Here is a 21,448-nt window from a genome sequence, read left to right on the forward strand (position 1 = left end):
CACTGCCGTTTCATTAGTCAGAGGTTCAGAACCTCTTCTTGATGAATCATCTGCTCCATCCCACTCTGCACTATGCTTAGCTATGCTTAGCCAGAGCATCGACATTAGTCACAACCACATTCATAGCACAACTCACAACCTGCCTGCTGCTTTCTCTATTTCTAGTTTGTTACACTGATTCAGATTCATCATATATTTTTCTGGTAGTTTACTGAAAAAAGAAAACATTAAATTTGACTGCCTTTTGTACATTTGAACACAAATTATGATTTTAAATTGACAAGTAAAAAAGAATAATCTACAAACCTTTTTTGGAAACACACCTGATCTTTGTCTGCCACTCTTCTTTCTTGCCCATTGTATTATATACAGAAAAGAAAACTGTCAGCATTCACAGCATGTCAGAAGTACATTGGATATTGACACTGAGGTACTTTGTCCTGCTCTACTTTTTTATGTTTCAAGACATTGTCACCTGAAGAAGACTCAACAGTCGAAACATTGTGTTTCTCCTTTGTATTTATCAGCATGGAATTAACCCTTTCTTGTTATTTTGCTGCCAACACACTCTGCCTATTTTCTGTTTTTAGTTTGATTTTGCTACCTACAGTACATGTATCAAAACACATTTGTGTGTATGAAATGTGATCTATTAGGTGTTCTCCAAAGTCTTGAATTATATCTAAATACCTTTGTCATTAATAGTATCTACAGAATTTGCTAGCCAACCTATTATGGAGTAATGTATGAACTTGTCTAGATTATTGTGTCTGATTATCTAGATCGTTGTTATAAATGTGGAATGAGTGATGGTCTTAGTACTTCATTATTCTTAAAGAATATATACCTCAATGTCTATTTTGTCCCTATTTACAATTGCATTGCAATACATTGTAAGCAATGGCATTACAAATATCATAATACCATAAATATCAACTCTTCTTAAGAGCTTCAAGCATTCAGGGTTTCACAGTAAAACTATAGTTTCTGAGGTTCTCCAATATGAACTATAAGAAGATTTACCTAAGTTATTTTAAATTATGCCATTAAAGAAAATACTCACTGTAAAATGCACAGGTTTAAAGAACACATTTGTGTTAGTGCACCTAATTTAGACTTGTACACTGGTTCCATGTGCATTCACCCCATTGTTACATGTGCTAGTATCTTGTGTAGTTAGTAGGGTTGTCAGGTTTGGAGATTGAATCAAAATAAAAGGATTCCAAACACTATAGAAGCAGCAAACAAAAAAATAATAAAAAGATTTAGATAAAACTGAAGCCTGGGCAAACGAATGCTTATTTACAAGTATAAATCAAAATGGAAAATCATAGTAACATGTCTCTGGACTGTGGGAGGAAACCACAGCACCTGGAGGAAAAACATAAGAACAACGGAGAACATATGAACTCCATGCAAATACTGTAGCATCACTGGAGTTGAACAGAAGGTACCAGCACTGCACGGAAGCAATACTAGCCACCATGCACTGTGTTGCCTGTACTCTGTACCCTCCAACATAAAATGTTAAACATTATTATGCTTCCTTCTTTTCTTAGAAATTCAGCACACATTCAGCTGTGAGATCAAGGTGATCTACAATACTATTTATGTACAATACAGTAAATATAGACTCCTACCCAGTAATGTTCAATCCAGGTGATTTAATTGTCAAATAATTTCCTTTGCGATGTCAAAAAACAAATCAAAATATTCAGTACGAACTTGAAAATAAAATCCACAGAGCAGGTGTGTGTTCCCCCAGAGCTTGCCATTTCAACAATGCAATCATGCATTAAAATGAAGAATTGATTTTTTCAGCTTCTTGGAGAGTTGTCCAATTGTGCAATTAATTTATCCAAAGGTGTTTAACCATGCCTAATAAAGTGAAAAATTATGGTATTCCATTTTTTTCTTTTTTTAGCCACATAAAGATAAATTACTGTTTTTTTAAATGTACAAATGTATTTGTCCCAGAATAATCCTTTGGAGTATGATTTCTACTAAGAAAGACCAAACTGACAGGTAGACAGTTTTTGTTAAATTATAGTCTTTTTGTTACACTACTTTATTCTAAGATCTTACTTTGAACTTCCATACAGTTTCGCAACTGAAATCAGATTAATTCCTACAATCTTATTGTATGATAGTGTATCTCATGAATGGCCGGCAGCAAACTCATTTTATGAAAATCTTTAGTTTCAGCCCTGTGATGAAGAGCAAATGAATACCTGAAAAACTTTGTGTGACACACAAGCTTTAGACAGGCTGAAATATGTTCATAACAGATTGATGCAGAGCATAAATCACTGTGAAATATGAAAGTATCAATATAAAATCTGAAGTTGAATGGAAATCAAAATTCTGGAAATGATTAAGAAGTTGTTCTACAGCTAATTGTACTTTAAAATAGTCCCATTAAAAAGCAATCAAAATGTACAATACAATATGATTTTTGTACAAAATACAATTTTCCAGTCACCATTCAAAACAAATTTGTTTTTTTAACTGATGTAGTTAGACAATAACTCACCAAGAAATCACATTACCTACCTCAATAAATAGTTGGATCGCTGTAAAATTAATCCACCCCAAATGATATCTGTAAAATTAAAAGGGCAGTGCTAAAAACAGAAAAAAGAACATTGTTTACCACTTAAGACAACAATATCCTGTCCTAGTCCTGGAAGACTGCAGTCCAGCTTGTTTTAATAATATGTTGGTTATGAGTTTTCTTAACATGGTAAGATTAATTACGGTATTTCTTATACAACTGAACCTTTCCTTTATATCTGGGAATGGTTTGAAGGCAAATTGATTATCAGCCTGAAATGCATTAGCCTAATTTTAAATAGTAAATATGGGATTACCGTACACTGCATTTTGTTTTAAGTGGCTTTACAGAATTTAGATGACTGATACAAAATCACCTACCTGTTTAATTTTGCCCAATTCACAGGTATGAATATTCATAGATAGTTGACAATGCACCCCAATGGAATATACACTTACAGCTTAATAACTCAAATTTTATTTTTTTTCCTTGAATTAAAAACAGTGACAAAACTGTATTCCAAATCTAATTAACAAATTACTTTTATTTATGCTAAACAAAACCTAAGACTGCTCCATTTCCTGTGCTGCAATGACATTCATACTAAATAACCAGCAAATCAGTTTCTGTTATCTGAAAACAATGATGTAACGGTTATGGAGAGAACATTACTTTCCCCTAGGTCACAGGAAAGCTCTGAGTGTCCCTGCCGGGCTGGCATACAGTCTTAGAGATAGCATGACTTTACCTGTTAGCCAGAGAAAATATAGGTTATAGTCCCCAAGAAAGGAGAAATCCCAGGACCAAAAAAGAAAAATGCAGCTATCACACTTAAAATTTGCACAGCTGGGAAAACACAAGTCACAGGCTATGAGTGACAGATTGAAGGTTGCCATGGAACTAACACCAGCAATAGAGTGCATATGGTTATGTATTACATACTGTACATTAGATTAAGGACAGACACTTATTCATTTTAAATTAATCCAGAGGCTCTTCTTTGCACATCAAAGATTAAACCAAACCACAGATTTCACACCATTTTTTATTTGTCCTTATACTGTTGAGTTCATGCAGTACTTGATAACCACACATAGAGTACAGTATCAATAAACTAAGATAACAATCAAGATGAAATGCTTAACTTCATATTCTGTGTAGGATGTGTAGGATAAGGGAATTTTCTGTCATCTGACAATGTGCTTATTTAAGGCTTATCCTTTTGGGAAAACAATGTATTAATTTAAGCTAATGTACAAAAATATACTGTAAAAGATACAAGAAAACAAGATAAAAGGCATGGCGATTCGACATTCGATGAATGTGTTAATGCACTTATTATTCAGAAATTTAAATTCTATTGTACACTTGTGTAATTCATCCAATTGTAGGAAAATTGAATTATAATGAGACTTTATAATTCCCAATTTAAACATAGTTTTACACCAAATAATTTGATTTTATTAGAAATGAGCATCATTTAAACATTTTATTTATATGTATTTTTAGGAGGGAGGTTTAGCTACTGTAAGATGCAGCCGTTTTTTTTCATTTTTAGTGTCAGTATGTCTAAACATATTTGATGTCAAAAGTCTTTTTCTTAAAATGTTTGTTTATTGGTTGGGTTGTCTTCATTTTCACAGTTTTGATCAATTATATACCAACAAGGACATATATATCAAAACATGTAGTGCATGCACTCTTCCTAAAGATCTTGGTAAATTAATGATTTTTATAACATATAAATAATGAAACATTTACATATAATGTTTGGTGTCATAAAGCTAAAGAAATTATCTATGCACTGGTGAGTTTGACATTTAAAAGGAATTGAAATTCAATAATTAATGAATGCAGGGGTCACATCTGTTGGTTTTACAGCAGTCATATCCATTAATAATACAAAACTAAAGTCTTAAAAACAAACCCCTACAACAACAAAAACCATTGGATATAATAACAATTTTGCTGTTTTATTATTTTAATAAAATACTTCACAGCTGTGTGTTTGTGCTACCTCTTGCATTTATAGAGTATGATTATAACTAAATTATATTATAATGATAAGGCTTAATGTACATTGAATTCATAACTAATTTGAGGGTGCCATTTTTTAAGTAGAGATTAAGATACAGTCTAAAGTGATACATTTGAAATGCTTCTGAATTAGCATTACTAGAATGTAGAAAAGACTATAGGTTTCCTTGACTTGGTCTGCCTCAAAGGCCTGACCTACTAAATTTTGAATTCAGTGAACAGTTAACCTTCCTGTCTTCAGCAATAACATCTATGCTTATCTTGATGTTCTTCAAATTTGTAAGACAATGTACTATTGAACTGTAACATTGTCTATGCTCTTGCTTATTAAATATAATTATTTCCAGTCATTGTACACTAAAATTGCAGAAAGTGCAGCCGAAAAAGGATTTTCTTAAAGACATATTTCTTTTTAAGCCATATAATATTTTAGAAACAAATACCTCATTAGTAAATTATAAAATTAAAGTAAATTAAAAGATGCCCCATTGTAAGTGGAACCATCCCCCATGTTATTGTTTATTTCAAAATAGTAAAAACAATACTTGTAATTTTAACAATGTTTATGGTAATTTTTGCGGATGTGCACTGTACAAAGATTCATTTGGTTTGTAAAATAAAAACCTTGGAATATGACGTTTTCAAAAAATGGGGCTTTGCCCTCCTGATGGAAGAGCAATCTCAGCAAGCATTTAGCCATTAGCAACAGGAACCAGAGGTCAACGAGCTGTCCAACAGCTGCTGTGCCTGGACTCACAGGTGCACAGGCTTACATTGGGCTTTACTAGCAGGTGGCATAAACTGATAATTGAGGCATCCCCTAAAGCATAATGCAGAAAGACTAATTGATAATATGCAGACATTTTATCAGTTTGGCAGTGATGGATTTTGCTTATAATAAATATATTTCAAACATTTGGATACATTTGGAGTAAATGGCATCTTTATTATTTATAGAATTTGATCTGCTGCTTTTGGCCTGGAATTCTATTTTGTTAATGGGGTTAAAGAGGTTTCATGTAAAGTATTCTAAGCTAGTATGGAAGGTTAATCAGATAAAAAAAAAAAAACAATTCCAGTTAAAACAAAATTCAAGTTTTTGCTTTCTGAATGTAGACCAGTGTACATATCTTAGATTTACCTACACATTTAAGTATACATATAAAAGGAAACTAATGAACCAAAAATAGGTAATTAAAACAGAAAGAGTAAATAAATTCACAAAACTATTTTCTGGGGCAATAAAATACTGGATATATTGTGATAATTTAATGGCCTATGTTTTGCTTAATTTCCAGAAGTAGTCTTGAATATGAATTTGTTACGTAAATGTGCAAAAATATTATTCATTGCTTTGCAAAAGTGTTAAGTATTGAATTGCTATTCTCATTTTACTCATTTTTTTTCTTTATGCAGAAAAAGATTCTACAGCCATCTTCAAGTGACATTTTAGCCATTTTGTTTTAAAAGGCAACAGTTAAACTAAGATTATTTACATGATAACAGTCATTTTTCATTAAACTGTGTTAATTTACTACACAGTGTTTTCCAGTGTTACGTCCCAGTGTGTGATTTCGGAAAAGCCACTGTGACTTACTTAGGAAAAGAGGTTGGACAAGGTCAAGTTCGACCCATAGAAGCTAAGATATCCGCCATAAATGAGTTCCCAGTTCCTACCACAAGGAGAGAACTTCGTAGATTTTTAGGTATGGCTGGATATTATAGAAGTTTTTGTAAAAACTTTTCAACTGTAGTGAACCCACTGACGAGTTTACTTAGCCCGAACAAAACATTCACCTGGTCCGAAGAATGTCAGCATGCATTTGAGAATGTGAAAGCTCTTTTGTGTAGTACTCCTGTACTTGCTGCCCCTGACTTCTCTTTGCCATTTAAATTGGAGGTTGATGCAAGCGCTGTGGGAGCAGGAGCAGTATTGTTACAAGAGGATAAGAATGGATTGGACCATCCAGTGTGTTACTTTTCAAAAAAGTTTAACAAACATCAGTTAAATTACTCGACAATTGAGAAAGCAGCTTTGGCGTTACTACTCGCTTTGCAATATTTTGAAGTTTATGTAGGTTCTAGCCACCTACCTGTAAGTGTTTACACTGACCATAACCCTTTGGTGTTTCTGCATCTTATGTATAATCAAAATCAGCGACTGATGCGCTGGTCATTGATTATCCAGAACTATAATCTGGAAATTCTCCACAAGAGAGGGGCAGAAAATGTGTTAGCGGACGCCCTTTCTAGAATCTAAAGAAGATTTGATTTCTTTTTTATTTCGTTTTGTCCAAACATTAGATGTTTGTTTTTATGGGTGGGGGTGTTACGTCCCAGTGTGTGTTCTGTGTGTGTTTTTTCTATGTTCAACACTGCTGACCCTTGATTGTTCTCCCTTCCCCATTGGCCCACCATCACTCCACTGTTTCAGTATGATGTCATCATTAATTAGCCAATCAGAACACATCTTATTCACTATATAACATGGAGGCTTTCAGAAAGAAGAGGCCTTTCGTTTGACTTCGGTCCCGTTCGGTTTTGGTTATCGCTCCGCTCCGCTCCTGGTTATTGCTTTGGCTTCGTTTGTTGGTTTGTTTTGCTTTGTGTGTGTGTATTTTCGTATAGCTTCGGCTTTGTTGTTTTGTTGGATTTACGTTAGTTTCTTTGTACTTTCGTTTGTTTGTGTGTTCATCCTTGTTTTGTCATTACCTTGCCCCAGTGTTACATGTTCAACTTTTGTGTTCTTTTTGTACCCTGCTCCTATTTATTACTCTTGTTTTCCCCTATTTGTCTTTCTGGTTCACTTGTGTTTTTGTGTGAACTTTTGTATATAAGGTTAGTTTAAGTTGTTGGGTACACTTACACACTTAGTTGATTTTGTATTAGTACACTAGTTTAGTACGGGTGAGTGCCGTTTGTCTTGTATGGTTTTGGGTAGTCAGTGCAGGTTAGCTAGGGTGTTGAAGACGCCGAAGACCGTGTGTTTCGGGTTTTCTTTTGTGGTCAGATTAGCTTTCCCTCACTGTCCTAGCCAGCTCCATTTTTGTTTGTTATTTTCTTTCCTTTGGCACCACTCTAGTTCCTTACCCTTGTTATCATACTTCCTAGTCCCTCACCAACCCCCCCCCTGCTTCCAAAAGAATTATCCTAAATGTTACACCCCTTTTCCCCTAGACACTTGGGGTCGTAACATCCAGGAATTTTTGCAAACTAATATATAACCCATCAGTCAAATGTGCTGCAGATTAGAAAATTGTAATGTTATAATCATTAATGTGGATGTTTTGCAAAAAAACAAAACAAAATATGAAACCAGTATTTGGCAGCAATTACAGCTTCAAATCTTTTTGGGAAAGTCTCTACCAACCTTGTACTCTGGCTTTGTGCAATTTATGCTCATTGTTGTTGGCATGTTTGCTCAAGCTCTCTTGCAGATTTTCAATACAATTAACAGTATGTTAGGAATTTTGTTGGTCCACTCAAGGGTCTTATTCTCAAGTCACTCCAGTATAGCTTTCATTCTGTGCCTCGATTCGTGACATAAAGTCATAAAACCATATTCTGCATGTATGAAAACGGACAGATCTGGAAAATATCCTATTTTTTTAGAATACTACATCAGTGTGGATGTAATTTAAAGTTAATTTTCCTTAGAGATTTTGGAGATCCAAGAAAGAGTTATTAGAAAAGTTAATGAATGGCACATTATTTTATTGATTGGTTGTGACAAAGCATTCATAGCAGCTTTTCTTTTTCATTCTTTGATGTCAGTTCTTCCTTTCTTTGTAATGCAGAATTCTCCAAGCACTGGTCTGTGTTCTATGCTGAGAACATCATAAGGCAAGTTAGTTACAGTACAACTTACCAATGGTGTGTTATATTCTGCTAAGTATGTGAGAAACAGGGATTCTGCTTAGTATGACATAAGCTCAGACATCTGGTGTATGTGCCATTGGCTGAAGAGCCAATGGTGTGAAGCTACCATCTGTAGTATTCTGACTAAATGCCTCTAAGTTAGACAAACCATACAGACCTTTAAGGTTTAACTAAAACTGTAATATAGAAACTTACATTCATTTATCTAAACATATGCTGCCTACAGAAAGTCTACACACCATTTCCAAAGTAACACATTTTGTGGCCTAACAACCTAAAATACTGTAAACGCTCAAACATTATGAACATTACGAAACTATTTGCAAATGAAATCTACAAAAATGGGTTGGATATGTGTACACACCCCTGAGTACAAAACGTAATAGGAGAGAACTGCTCTCGTCCTAGTAGGTATGAGAGATAGCCAGGAAAAGGGCACTATGCTCCATGACTGTGAGGGAAAGTCCCGAGTTTGAGAAAGAGAAAAAAACAAACCAGACAACAAACCACCAAGATTCAATTCAATTCAAAATACTTTATTCATTCTCAGGGGGCTATTTAAGATGCAACTACATAAACATCTTAGGAAGCTCACAGTGGCTTGTTTTGAAAATTGTAGTCTTTTTGTGAAAGAAGACAGAGCATATACTGTCACGTCACCCTAGTTGAGAAAACTTTGCTACAGTACATCTTCATTCTTTATTGTTGAAATTATTGTTGAAAAATGTAGTATAGAATTATGTATTTGTATTATTATACAAATTATATATAAGTATTAATTAAAAATAAGAAGTATATTTGCTCTTAATATTACGTCTCTAAGGTAGTAGTTCAGTCCTATCAGCTATGTACCTCTGTAATGTTTTAAGTTAATTTGCCAATACTTACAAGAGCTTTCATGAATCAATTTATAAACACTATAATATTATATATTGATTATAAATCTAACTTAGAAGAAATACGATATCCTTAACCTCTTCGTAAATAAACTGACATTAAAATCATAATATAGAGGAATTGCACAATGAAAAGTAATATTACTGATACCTGTATGTATTTTATTTACATAATTACAAGGTGTAATGTACAGTAGGAGCTGGGTTGCAATAGTTACATGAAAGCTGACTTTTTTGTGATAAACATAGACATCTATCCATTTCACTGTAACTGATTTTTTTGTATAAAAACATGATAACTACTAAATGCAATAGAACAAACAGCTCACACCTGTTATATTCAATTTATAGTAAATGGATTTGTATCGTAATAAATGTCATCGGAGCATTATGATAAAAACCAACAAAGCAGAGCTACATCGAATATGCCCCAATTCATCATCAGAATGCCCTTCAGCACTCCTTATTAAGTACTGTCAGTGGAACTACTTTCATCATTAGACTATCACAGGGGTGTCACCTTTGAACTTCATCACCATAATTGTACCCATTTTTCAGTCTGAGAGGTGTGGGACAGCCGACCTACAAATAAGTGAGGATAGATTACTCTTGTAAATGAGGCACCAGAAATTTCTGACACTATCAGTAGAACTGGAAATAAGATCAAGTAGGAGAGGTATAGAGCCACACACTGCAATTTAACAGCTTTTTTTTTCCTGGAAATATTGGTTCAACATAAACATTGGGTCATCCATACATGTTCCCTATACTCCCACATTTCCTTGCACACAGCTTCATAATTCTTAAATTCATTTACATTCAGAAACTCAATGCATAACTTTGTTGTTCAATGTGCCTGCAACCCATTGCATGATTTGATGATTTGTATTTTTAACCAGTTTGGCTTTACTCAGTTTGGAGGCAAAGCTGGAGCAATGTCTGGGTTCTTTCCGCTTCTTAATGATCACTGACACTATGCTAACAATCGTGGCTATCAAAAGCATTCACCTCCCTTGGACTTTGTAACATTTTATTGTGTTGCAATATGGAATAATAATGTTTTTAATTGTATAAATTGTGCCATTGATCGACACAAGATACACTATAATGTTAAAGTGAAAAAATAAACAGATCATCCTAACATAAATAAAGTATAAAACAGAAAATTACTAATTGCATACATTAACTATTCCACAGTATATAACTTGGTTTTCAATGTTGAATCTTTGCTTGAAATTTTCTGCCTGACTGGTGAATTTTACAGAAAGATTAATTTATTCTAAAATCATGTGGACCACTAGCATTGCACACACAAAAAATCTAATTGTGGGACTCATTAAGGTATTGTGTGCACCTAAATTAATTCAGGTTTGCTACATGAAACAATTTAAGTACTTAAATTATTTTACTGTTAGAGTTATCACTGTTCACACATTCTGTAGTGTAATTTATTCTGTAGTATTATGCACAGTATGATTTCAGAATAGTGTTGAAGTAAATGTTGGCAACTGAGTTTCACCTGGGATGACCTTGTTTGCACTTCCTTGTAGATTGCCTAATTCTAAAGGTTTGAGAAAATGGCTATTGTTTTACTGTATTTACACAACTGTCCTGGAGCAAGGTTGTAAATAAACATGGAATATGTGAGAGATGATTAAAATGAGTGCTAAAATCCTACTCAGGTTATTTAACTTCACTGTTAAATCAGTAAGACCACTACCATTAACCAGACTATTTGTGCTAAAGTAAATATACTAATATCCATAGGAATGAACCATAACATAAATACAGGAACACACAAACAGTAAAAAGAAAGCAACAACAAGAAGGAGAACAGACCATTACCATCATTCTTATCTTCATCAGAAGCTTGTGCCACAAATGAGTGCCTCATAGATGTGAAACCAGATTCTGTCCAGATAATCTGCATGCTGAAAGAAGAACAATTTATTAGAGAATGTTATTGTTTTTAGCAAATTTACATTTTATGTTGTGGAACATATGTTTTCCATATGTTGTGGAATCCTCAACATAATAGGATACTACAGGACAGTGTAACTGTAACATTGTATGTTGCTTACCACACAATACTGTTGTGTGTTACTGTTGTTAAACAATTGTCGAAGTTTGGGGATGATGATGATGATTATGATTAAGCTGTTGTAGACAATGCAGGAAATAAATGCCATGAAGCATTTGACAATTCCAAATCTTTAGGATTATCTTTATTACTTGTTTGCATAGCAATTTGGTTGAGAGGTGTGGTGTGGTGTGAGGACTGATTAGTATTGGCTTCTTATATTTTTATTTTAACACCTCCAGGTTGAGTTTCTTTGTAAAAGCTGTAACAACACAAATGATTACCATATAAAAATGTTGAGAAAATAGTCTGTTTTTACTTTTGTTTTTTTCTTAATCTTTTCTGAAATAATGCTGCCACACAAAATAGAAACTTCTTTTGTGTTGTTTAATTACTCCCAATCTGCGGGGAGGGAACATAAAGAAAATAAAAACGCACCACTAAGTACAATGCAGTACCATGTACAATGAAGGACACTAAAACAAAACTTTACAGAATATTACATAACAGTGATACTTTATCGACAGCCATGTTTCAGGTTGACACCAAATATAACAACAGCAAAAAAAAAACAATTTAGGTAAAAAAAATCAAAACAACAAGATTAAAAGAATCGTGATTGTCCAGCAAAGGAAGCACATTAAGTGATTTTCTTTTTGTATTGGTATAGCAATATGACATGAATGATGGCATATTTCAGCTGTGAGTTTTTGTCTCAGGAATGAAAAAGACTTTAGACACACCTTTTACTTCACTGAGTGGATTCAACTTTTGCTTGTTTCTTTGCACTAAGCAGTATATATAGATTCGATTAAATATAGAATAAATATATACATTCATTTTTGTAGTTTTGTATTCTGATGTTTAAATTTACATGGAACATTACAAAACAGCAAGGTTTGCCTGGAAAAGGAACTCATCAAAGACAATATAAATTTGTTATAAAATTATTTAAAACAAACTGTCAATGTTCTAAAACACCAAAAATACAATTTCCTTAGTTTTTCCCCTATTGATCTAGCAGGTTATGCATTGATTGTGTAGAAGATATTACTCAGTAAAGGTATGTCATAGGCACACATTGCAGAACATGATTAAAAAAAGAAAGAAGAATCAGATTAAAAAGGAACAAAATTGAACAGAGCTAATATATATATTGAAACAAAAAAAAAACATCTATTAAAAATGAAGAAACACATAAAAGAATTTTGGCCCTGGATGGTTCCTCTTCAGTTTGAAATAATACAGTATACAGTAAATAACATCTCAATAGCAGTATGTATTAGTTCAAGCTGGAAAGAACCTAAAGAAGGCTACAAATTCAAACAAAATTCAGAGGAATGACATCAGTGCTAGATTATTTCACCCTTTTCATTTCTTGTGTGATCTTGTGATGTCTGTCTGAATTTATATATATGAAATCAATGGAGTGTTTTAAAGCATTCCCTACCTTTTTTATCAGAATGTTTATTTTTGTCAGGTGGTACACCACAAGTGCTGAAGTATGGTGAATAGCACCTCATAAATGCCATTGTTATTTTTTCAAAGAATCCAATGCAGGACTACACTACACTGTAAAACTGCCAATTGTCACAGTAAATCCTTCATGTACAGCAGCTCTGTGTGGCTGTCACACAAATCTTATTTTAATAAAAAATTACAGTAAATGTTTATTAACCTGTTAGTGCTTTCCTGTGCTATTCGTACTGTACAATAACATTAACAGATTTTAGTTTTTTTTTAATAACAGAGTGTAAACAGAATCATTAGTAATTGTGTATAAATTGTAATTATCAATTTATTTTAGATTTTGATTGTTAAACGTCTATCACACAAAGTGGCATTAAAAACATATTGTTTTTAAAAGCACATAAGCACATAAAACACAAAAAAAAGATGCCAGTAGTGATCTGGATGACTTTCAAATAATAACTTACAGTAAGTTGCAATGGAACTGCTTTTTTAAAGGAAACTACACTTTCACTATTATTATACCACAATAATTATGACAAAATGATAAATTGGGCACACCTGGCTTAATTGCCTAATTAGTGTAACGTGTGACTGGGATAACACTGGACGATAGAGAACTGATGTGACTGGTCTAGTTGGTGATTCTGCATTCCACAGGATTGATTTAGGGTATATTAGTAGCCAAGTGTGGATAGGCTGGAGGTCTTTTTATAAGCTCCTGATGTTCAGGGAGAAAGTGTAGGGGTAGAACTATAGTGAGTTTAGTTACCCAAGGAGTTTTTATATGACTTCTGTGCTGTTCTATCAGCAGACTAGCCAGCAGTCTTAGTGAACATGTACAAAGGATCATTTAAAGGATTTGCAAGGACTTGCAAGCATTAGTTTTTTTTATTAGTTTTATTAGTGATAGAAGGATCCAGAGGGGAGTACAACTGACTCACTAGAAGTAGGGTTCTTAAATTTGTTTTGAAGTTCCTGAGTCTCGGAGAGCAAGATGACTTTTCTAATTTTGTTGGAATCTGCTTGTAAAAAGGCTAAACCAGGTAATGTGCATCTCTGAGGAGAAATGGAACATGAATCTTCACAAGAAGGAAAGCCTGACCATAAAGGGAAAAGTCAGGGTATTCAAGGGCAGGATACAGAAACAATTATTTTTGTAATGGAGAGTTTTTTGGGAACCCTAAAGGTGAATCCTCCTGTTTTTTTTCTGACAATATGAACAAGAGGAAGAGGAATTGACTGGTCTTGGGACTGTGCAGGGTTCTCTTCAAGAGGACCACTGATGCTTCACAGAAGCTCGGAGGGGTTCAGAAAGCCAATAGCAGTGACTGCTGAAATGTGCACTCCTAATCTGGTGAAGGGTTACTCTGAGTGACATGTTGTGGCCTGGGGATTGGCACTCCTTACAACAGGATACTGTAAATTCAATAATAGTCAGCCCATTCTGCCATAAAAGTGTAATTAGGAAGAGGCTAACAATGATAAAACATGAATTCAGTATTTTACTAAGAGTGGTAGATTTTATATTATTTTATCAGTAAATCATGTGATATTTCCTGGAATCACAAAATTTGTAGTCATGAATGATAATGAATTTAATCTGTAATTTATTTTAATGTGAAAACCAAATAAAAATGTATCACTCCTCATATGCATCTCTGAAGTAGAAATTCAAATGATCTTATATAGTTCTACAGATTTTCCATTTATATGACTGATGTTTTATCTTAAATGAGGAACTATCATTGAAACTAAGATTTTTTCAATTACATACGGATAATACTACAAGTGACATTCTAAAATATTCTCTTTAAAAGAGAACAGACCTTGTTATGCATTTTTGAATGTGTTATATCTGTTTCAGAAGTTTTGGTTTATATATATTTTTTTCTTATATGGCTGGATATTCATATCAAATATCTACTGCCTTTCCACATTCAATCACTGCTTAATTCAATACACTGAACACTATGAGCCAGAACCTAACCTAGAACACAATGAGCACAAGACAAAATATACAGGTATCCTTGTTGGGATGCCAGTCCACTTTAGTGCTCACACAAGGATTTGACGGAGAGTTTAGAGATGACATTTAGAGAATGCCTGGACTTTCAGCCATTTTTCTGGCTGTCATGAGGGAGAACATTCATATTCTACACAGAGGGCCACATAGCCCAGTAGTAAAAAGCTGCAAATTACACCATGCCACCTTATCATAAACATGATTCCTGTAAATGATGAGGTCAAGGTGTGCAGGTGGTAATACAGTTGCATTAAAAGTGAAATGAAAAAAGCTAGAATCTTTTAATTATCTAATTTGCCATATTAGATTAAGAATGAGTTTTAAAATGGAATGAAACCAGAGATGCAGTTATAATAAACAATATTATAACAACCTTATGAACAAAAAATGTTATCAGTTGCAGCTTTATGTTGATGCAAAATCATACTACCACAAAAACAAGGTTACTGTATCATATTGGGGTCACACTTAATTAATTTGTATTGAATTTGGCCATGATACACTACAGACAGCCTTTTTTAAAATGTTTCACGCCGCAATCTACAAAGCTTTTGCTTCAGGGCAAATGTTACTACTGATTTTGTGGCAGTATCAAATTAAATGTAAATGGTAAAAATCCAGCATAAGAAAATGTAGACAAAAGAAAGAAAGAATAAATGAATCACTTAATTATTCTCTAAATTTGAAAAACAAATGAGCCACATATTGTGTTTAAATATAAACCTTTGAATATTGTGCTGTTTTTGTAGAAAGCTTTTTTTCAGGAAAATATAAAACATTCTACATAGTATTATCCCATGTATTCCTTCTGTGGATCACTTATTATTATTTTTTTCCAGAAGGATTAATGCCACATTACAGTTTTTAATGCACATTCTCAATTTTTACAATATGAAAATATCTGTAAGCATCCAGATGATGAAAATAAAGTTTTTGTTTCCAAGGTACATGTATGGGAATTAAGCACAAGTATAAATACACATTGTGTATATAACCGTGAAATGTAAGAAAATTGGTCATTTCCAACAGATATAAAGCTGTGAAATTATTTATTTTTATTTTTCTGAAATTATTTATTTTCTAAGATAGATTACCATTTAGATTAGTTATTTTTTTCCAAACAGGGTGGGTACAGTACATCAATATTTTCTCATTTCCAAGTTCAAGAATGTTTTGAATGAACCGGATTCTATCAAGAATTAACTTTTTCAGATGGTTGCAAAAGTGATTTAGGTTACCTGTAAACTGAAACAAGAACATTAATTCCTTAGTGGTGGCTGAGTGCCGTAGAGTCAGTAACGATTCATGGCGACCCTATGGACAGCTTCACTGTCACTTTCCATGGAGTTTTTATGGCAAGATACAGAACTAGATTCCAGGTCTTTCTTCCGCGCAGATACCGCCAACTCTGCCCACCCCCATACTGCAAGAAGCTTGCATCAGACTTGGGTCACAAACCCTCTATCCCGAGATTATGAGTCTCATGCTCTACGAACAGAGTTAGTCGGGTATATATTAACTCCTTACTAAAGCAAAAATATATATCATGAAATTCCAGGGTAATTCACAGCCTTACCGAAAATACTTGAGCTCCATTTCCTGGAAGTTACCTTCATAGGTTACTTTTTGTGATCATTTTAGTAATGCATAAAATCAAAGCAAACCAGAGGTTTAAAGATGTATTTGTAGACTAGGGAAAACTTTTTTTTTAATGCAACAGTGCTTCAAATATTCAGATTGGTGTAACTGAATAGTTTTAGTGTGAACTTGACAGTTACTTAAAGACAAACATTAAAACTACAGAGGATGTTACTTATTAATACAATTCAAAGTGACAAGCATGATGTGAGCATGATGAATTGTTAGAGTTGCACTCACAGGACCAATTCTGATATTGCTATACTTAAATGAAAACACTTTATGATTTCACTGGAGAATAAATAATATATGGGGAAAAAGAAACAGATGGCAAGTAGCCTCATAAAAGGTGCAGAAAATTAAATGCACACATCTACTGCTCCTAATGCACTACTGCCACAGATGTGTAATGCAAAGGAAATATAGTCTCTGTGCATTTATCATTCAAAATGTAACATGTCAGCATTTGGCTGGTTTTAGATATTTCCAACCACCTTTTACCATTGGGCAACTTTCAACCACTAATAAGGTAGACCCTCAATTGAACTGTCATTTGTTTCTAATGAATATGTGGAACATTAATCCACATTATCTCCCAAAGAGAACAGAAACTAAAGCTAAATCTCTGAATCTTGTAAAATGTAAAATAATTCAAATAAACACAATTAAAATAGAAATTATTAAGTTTTATTGGTGTGGGTTTTACACACACAGTTTGTTTTGAAAGAGCCTCAGCCAAAAGCTGAGTATGTATTTAGAACTGAATACAGCTGTCCGAGTCCAGAAAAAGCCAGCATTTTATGACTCCAAGTAAGGGTATAAAGAGAATGATCATACGGTATACAGTCCATCACATTTCACAACATTCCTACTGAAACGGGAGCCAGTTCTAACTCCCGTGTAGTGCGTGTTTTAGGACCCTGTGCAGATGGTTTAGTCCAGAAGTGACTGGAAAAGGGCTACGAGGAAAACACAGTGAGAAATAGAAGGGATGGGGACGGTGCTGACAGTGAATCCACATGCAAGGGGGGAAAGCAGGCAAAAAAGTCCAAAAGCAGTCCAATGCAGGAAATCCCGGGTGCAGTCCAAAAACCAAAACCAGGTGATCCATCCATCTGTTTTTAACAACATGATTAAAAACAGGAAAAGGGACAAGGAAACAGGAAATAAAAAAATGGAGTGACAAGGCCAGGTGCTCCGAGCCTCGGACTCAGCTTGGTCAGGATGCCATTAAGAAGTCTATGCCTTCAAGCCGCGGACGTAGGGTGATTTGATGCTAGGTGGGCCTCCGGATGTCCGTCTTATACAGAGCCCTGAGCTTCCAGAGCACTGAGTTTAAATAATGGACGGAACAAGGGGCAGGTGAACGTGATAATGAAACTAAAATACAAAAAGGTCAGAGCGCCCTGTAGATTACATCCATACATTTTCTAACCGCTTCTTATAATTTAGTATTGCAATTTTTTTTGAATATTTTATATATTTATATAACATATATTTTGCAATTTTTCTTATGCAAGTGGTTGTAGGAGTATTGAATATGTTACCTGAGACACATTGTTGATACTGGATCCTTGGCCCTATTGACTACTACTAACTACCTAATGGGTAAAAAGGGCCATATGGCTTTCTCTCATTGTGACTATTTTATTGTCATTTTCTTATGAAAGGCATAAAAATGAACATTGGTCATGTTGTTTTGTATAATAGACCACAGGAATCAATACACAGTGATAAGAATCTGTAGCTATGCAAAAATTGCAGGTGGTTAAGATAAAGGATGGCAACTGAAAAATGATTAATTGTTTCCTTAACTTTACTAAATAATATTATAACCTTAAAATTACTAATATCAGAGGATTTGATAAAGGGAAGTAATCATAGCTCAATATGTTAAGTTAATTTTACTTAAAGGGGTTTCCTAATATTACCTTTTTAATAGATTTTAAACTCATTTAGTGTTTCAAATGAGGAGAAACAGATTTACTGTCTTCTTGTATTTTTTTTACTTTTAATATCACACATTAATAGTGGAAAATCAACTAATGACAATTTTAAATATAGAAAATCTTTTTGCATTTTAAGTAGGCTAATTGCTGAACCGAGTTACACTTTAATTGCTATATAAGCTCATGCAGATCTGGAGAGATTTCAATCATATTAATTTATCTAAGCACATGAAATTGTAGTCTCCTTAAGGTAAGCTTGATTGGTTATTGTTTGCATTTGTGGATGTTACAGTGTCACTGAATGAATTTAATCTCCATTCAAATAAAGATGATTACATAGTTTACTCACCTATAGCACATGCTCCTTTTTACTTCGCTTTAGGTTACTTCCTATAAAAACTGAATGATTTAATTGTAATATGGTTTAGTCTTTCTGTAAAATTAGTACAACGTTTATACTACCTAAATTTTATCCATTGTAATGCCTTAAGTGAAAGAAATAAGGGGACATGCTGTAAAAGTACTTGTAAAGCTGTTCAATGTTTGACCTTTTTAAATGGAAAAGAAAATATTAGATGCCCACAACATATAAAAAAAACAATTTAGTGTAAATCATCTGTTTACGAGGATCCTTTCATTTGATTTTGGTTGTATATTTCCAATAAAAAAAAACCCAAGCTTAATGTAGATTGTAAAATCATTCTTGATTTTGTAAATAAAAACAAACCTTGAGGGTATAAGCTTTTTGGAAAATCTATGTAGTTCTAGTCATTACAATTGTACAAGAGTAGCATGTAAAATATTTTGATAATACCTGTAAGGCCATTTTCACCATTCATTTCTTGTTTGAGTCTGCATTGGCTAAAAGTGAAGCTTGTTTTTATTCAAACAAAATCAGAAGTTTTCCTACTTTACCATACTGTTTACCATACTGAGATAATACAACCTGACAAGCAGACACTATTCCCCTAGGCATCCATGGAGACAGTGTCTGAAATGTCTGAAAAACACTTAATGGGCAATTGCTTGTCTAACCACCTGCTTCAGATTTTTAAATTATTAATTTCACCATCATGCACCATATGAGGTTAAGATGGTCTACCAAATATAAAAAATTCAGATGAATAATGATCCAAATTAAAAAGTTCAGCTTTCTTGAAATGTTGGTTTTCAATGTGTCTTTTGGGAGCTTGTTATACACACATTAATAACACAGCTCTGCTAATAACTGTGACAATTTGAATAATTTTAACTGTGGTCTTTAATCTATATATGTAATTTTCCCCTTAATTAAAAAAATACTGTATAGTTTGTTTATCACCTGTTCTCAGTCCTGGTTCTGGGTACCCCTGTGTCTGCTGGTTTCCCTATTGCTAATTGAAGCTTATAACTAATCTACTTGTTGTGTTACTCTGCTGTAGATTGCATGATTTGCAATAGTGTCAGTTGTTTGCTTTCATTTAAAACAAAACACAGAGTGTTGATTAGTATTTAAAAATAAACTGCATATGACCGTTTTTTTCTTATTGTATTTAGAAAAACCTCAGAGGTCTAAGCATAATGAAAAATACTGTACTGAAATCAGAAAATAAATGTTAAGAAGGATTTATCATCTTTAAGCTTTTAACTGTTGAACACACTGTGGTAGTTCACTTTTTCGTGTGAATGTATTTTATTTAAACTACCAATATCAGCCATATACAGTTTACATAATATGTTTATGTTCCTAAATTAATATTGTTTATGAGCATGTGAAAGGCATGGTGAATCGGAGATTCTCAAAACTTACTTTGTATGATTGAAAACGAATACATGATCGGATCAACGAAATGCTGTGGTGTTACTTTTTGTCAATGAAAAATAAAGTATTTTCGTTTACAAAGACGGTTACAAAGAAAGTGTACCATGGTAATACTTTGAGCTTACAGCCTGTCCAAGGTAATTTTTTAATGTTTAATGATTAACATGCTGTAATACACAGTTTAAAATTATTAAAAGTCTAAAGAGTATACAACTTAAATTTTTAATTGGAAAAAGATTGTCCTTCGGCAGTGACCGGGATTTGAAACCAGACATTTTCTGGCGACAGTTCAAATACTGTCCATGAGAGATTTAGCTTTATTAGCTCCACCTGGCGGTTTTTAAGGGATAATTTAGTTACAATTAGAAAGTAAATTGAATTAAAAAAAAGAATGTATATTGGTAAGAACTTAAATCTGTCTCCATTTTTTTCTTTGCTTTCTTAGGATATCAGCAGGAGGTGTAATACAACTCCAGTACACATAATAAAGATTTAAGTGGAATCATATCTATAAACATTTTATTTTTCTGTTTTAAATTTTAACATATGTTCCACAATTCTTAAGATTATTTCCAACATGTTCTTATATTAAAATCATTTTTAATTTTTAAAATGTATCTAAAATTATTTTTTAGATTTTTAATTTTGATATTTGATAAAAGCTGGTTTTAAGACATCATCCATAGTAAACATTTAGTGTTCAGTATTACTTTTTGCCTGTTTATTTACTTTGTTTCTAAAGCTTTAGTTAAACTTTGCTCACTGACCACATTAGTATAGATTTAGGTTTTTGATTTTCCTCATGGAGTCCTTCAGATCTGAAGGAACACCTATTTATTCCCATGAAAACAATTTGGCTCAAAGGTAATTAGTAAGTTTTAATTATTCAGTAAAACATTTGCTTATTTGTTCTGCTTTTCACCCCACAAGTGTTGCGTGTTCAAACTTTGAAGTTATTTTGTATGAGTAGCTTTTTATGTTCTCAGAACCAAGGTTCCATTTTTTATTAATGGAAACATTAAATATTCATTATAGAACATTTTGTTATAAAAGCTTGTTAACAAATATTTCCATGATTAATTAAACACGTTCATGAAAAAGAAATATAGATTTATTGT

At 33.2% G+C, this 21,448-nt stretch overlaps 1 long non-coding RNA gene across 1 annotated transcript; it reads right to left on the reverse strand.

The window, feature by feature from the left end:
• Positions 1-306: 306 nt before the first annotated feature.
• LOC107078285 (uncharacterized) lies at positions 307-19,941 on the reverse strand. The gene is made up of 4 exons (XR_001479223.2): positions 19,851-19,941; positions 11,212-11,297; positions 2,554-2,602; positions 307-345 (listed from the first exon to the last, which is right to left on the reverse strand). It is a non-coding gene; the product is annotated as an uncharacterized lncRNA (long non-coding RNA).
• Between the last annotated feature and the right edge of the window lie 1,507 nt (positions 19,942-21,448).

Source organism: Lepisosteus oculatus, chromosome 6 (genome assembly GCF_040954835.1).
Source record: "Lepisosteus oculatus isolate fLepOcu1 chromosome 6, fLepOcu1.hap2, whole genome shotgun sequence".
NCBI classification, from domain to species: domain Eukaryota; kingdom Metazoa; phylum Chordata; class Actinopteri; order Semionotiformes; family Lepisosteidae; genus Lepisosteus; species Lepisosteus oculatus.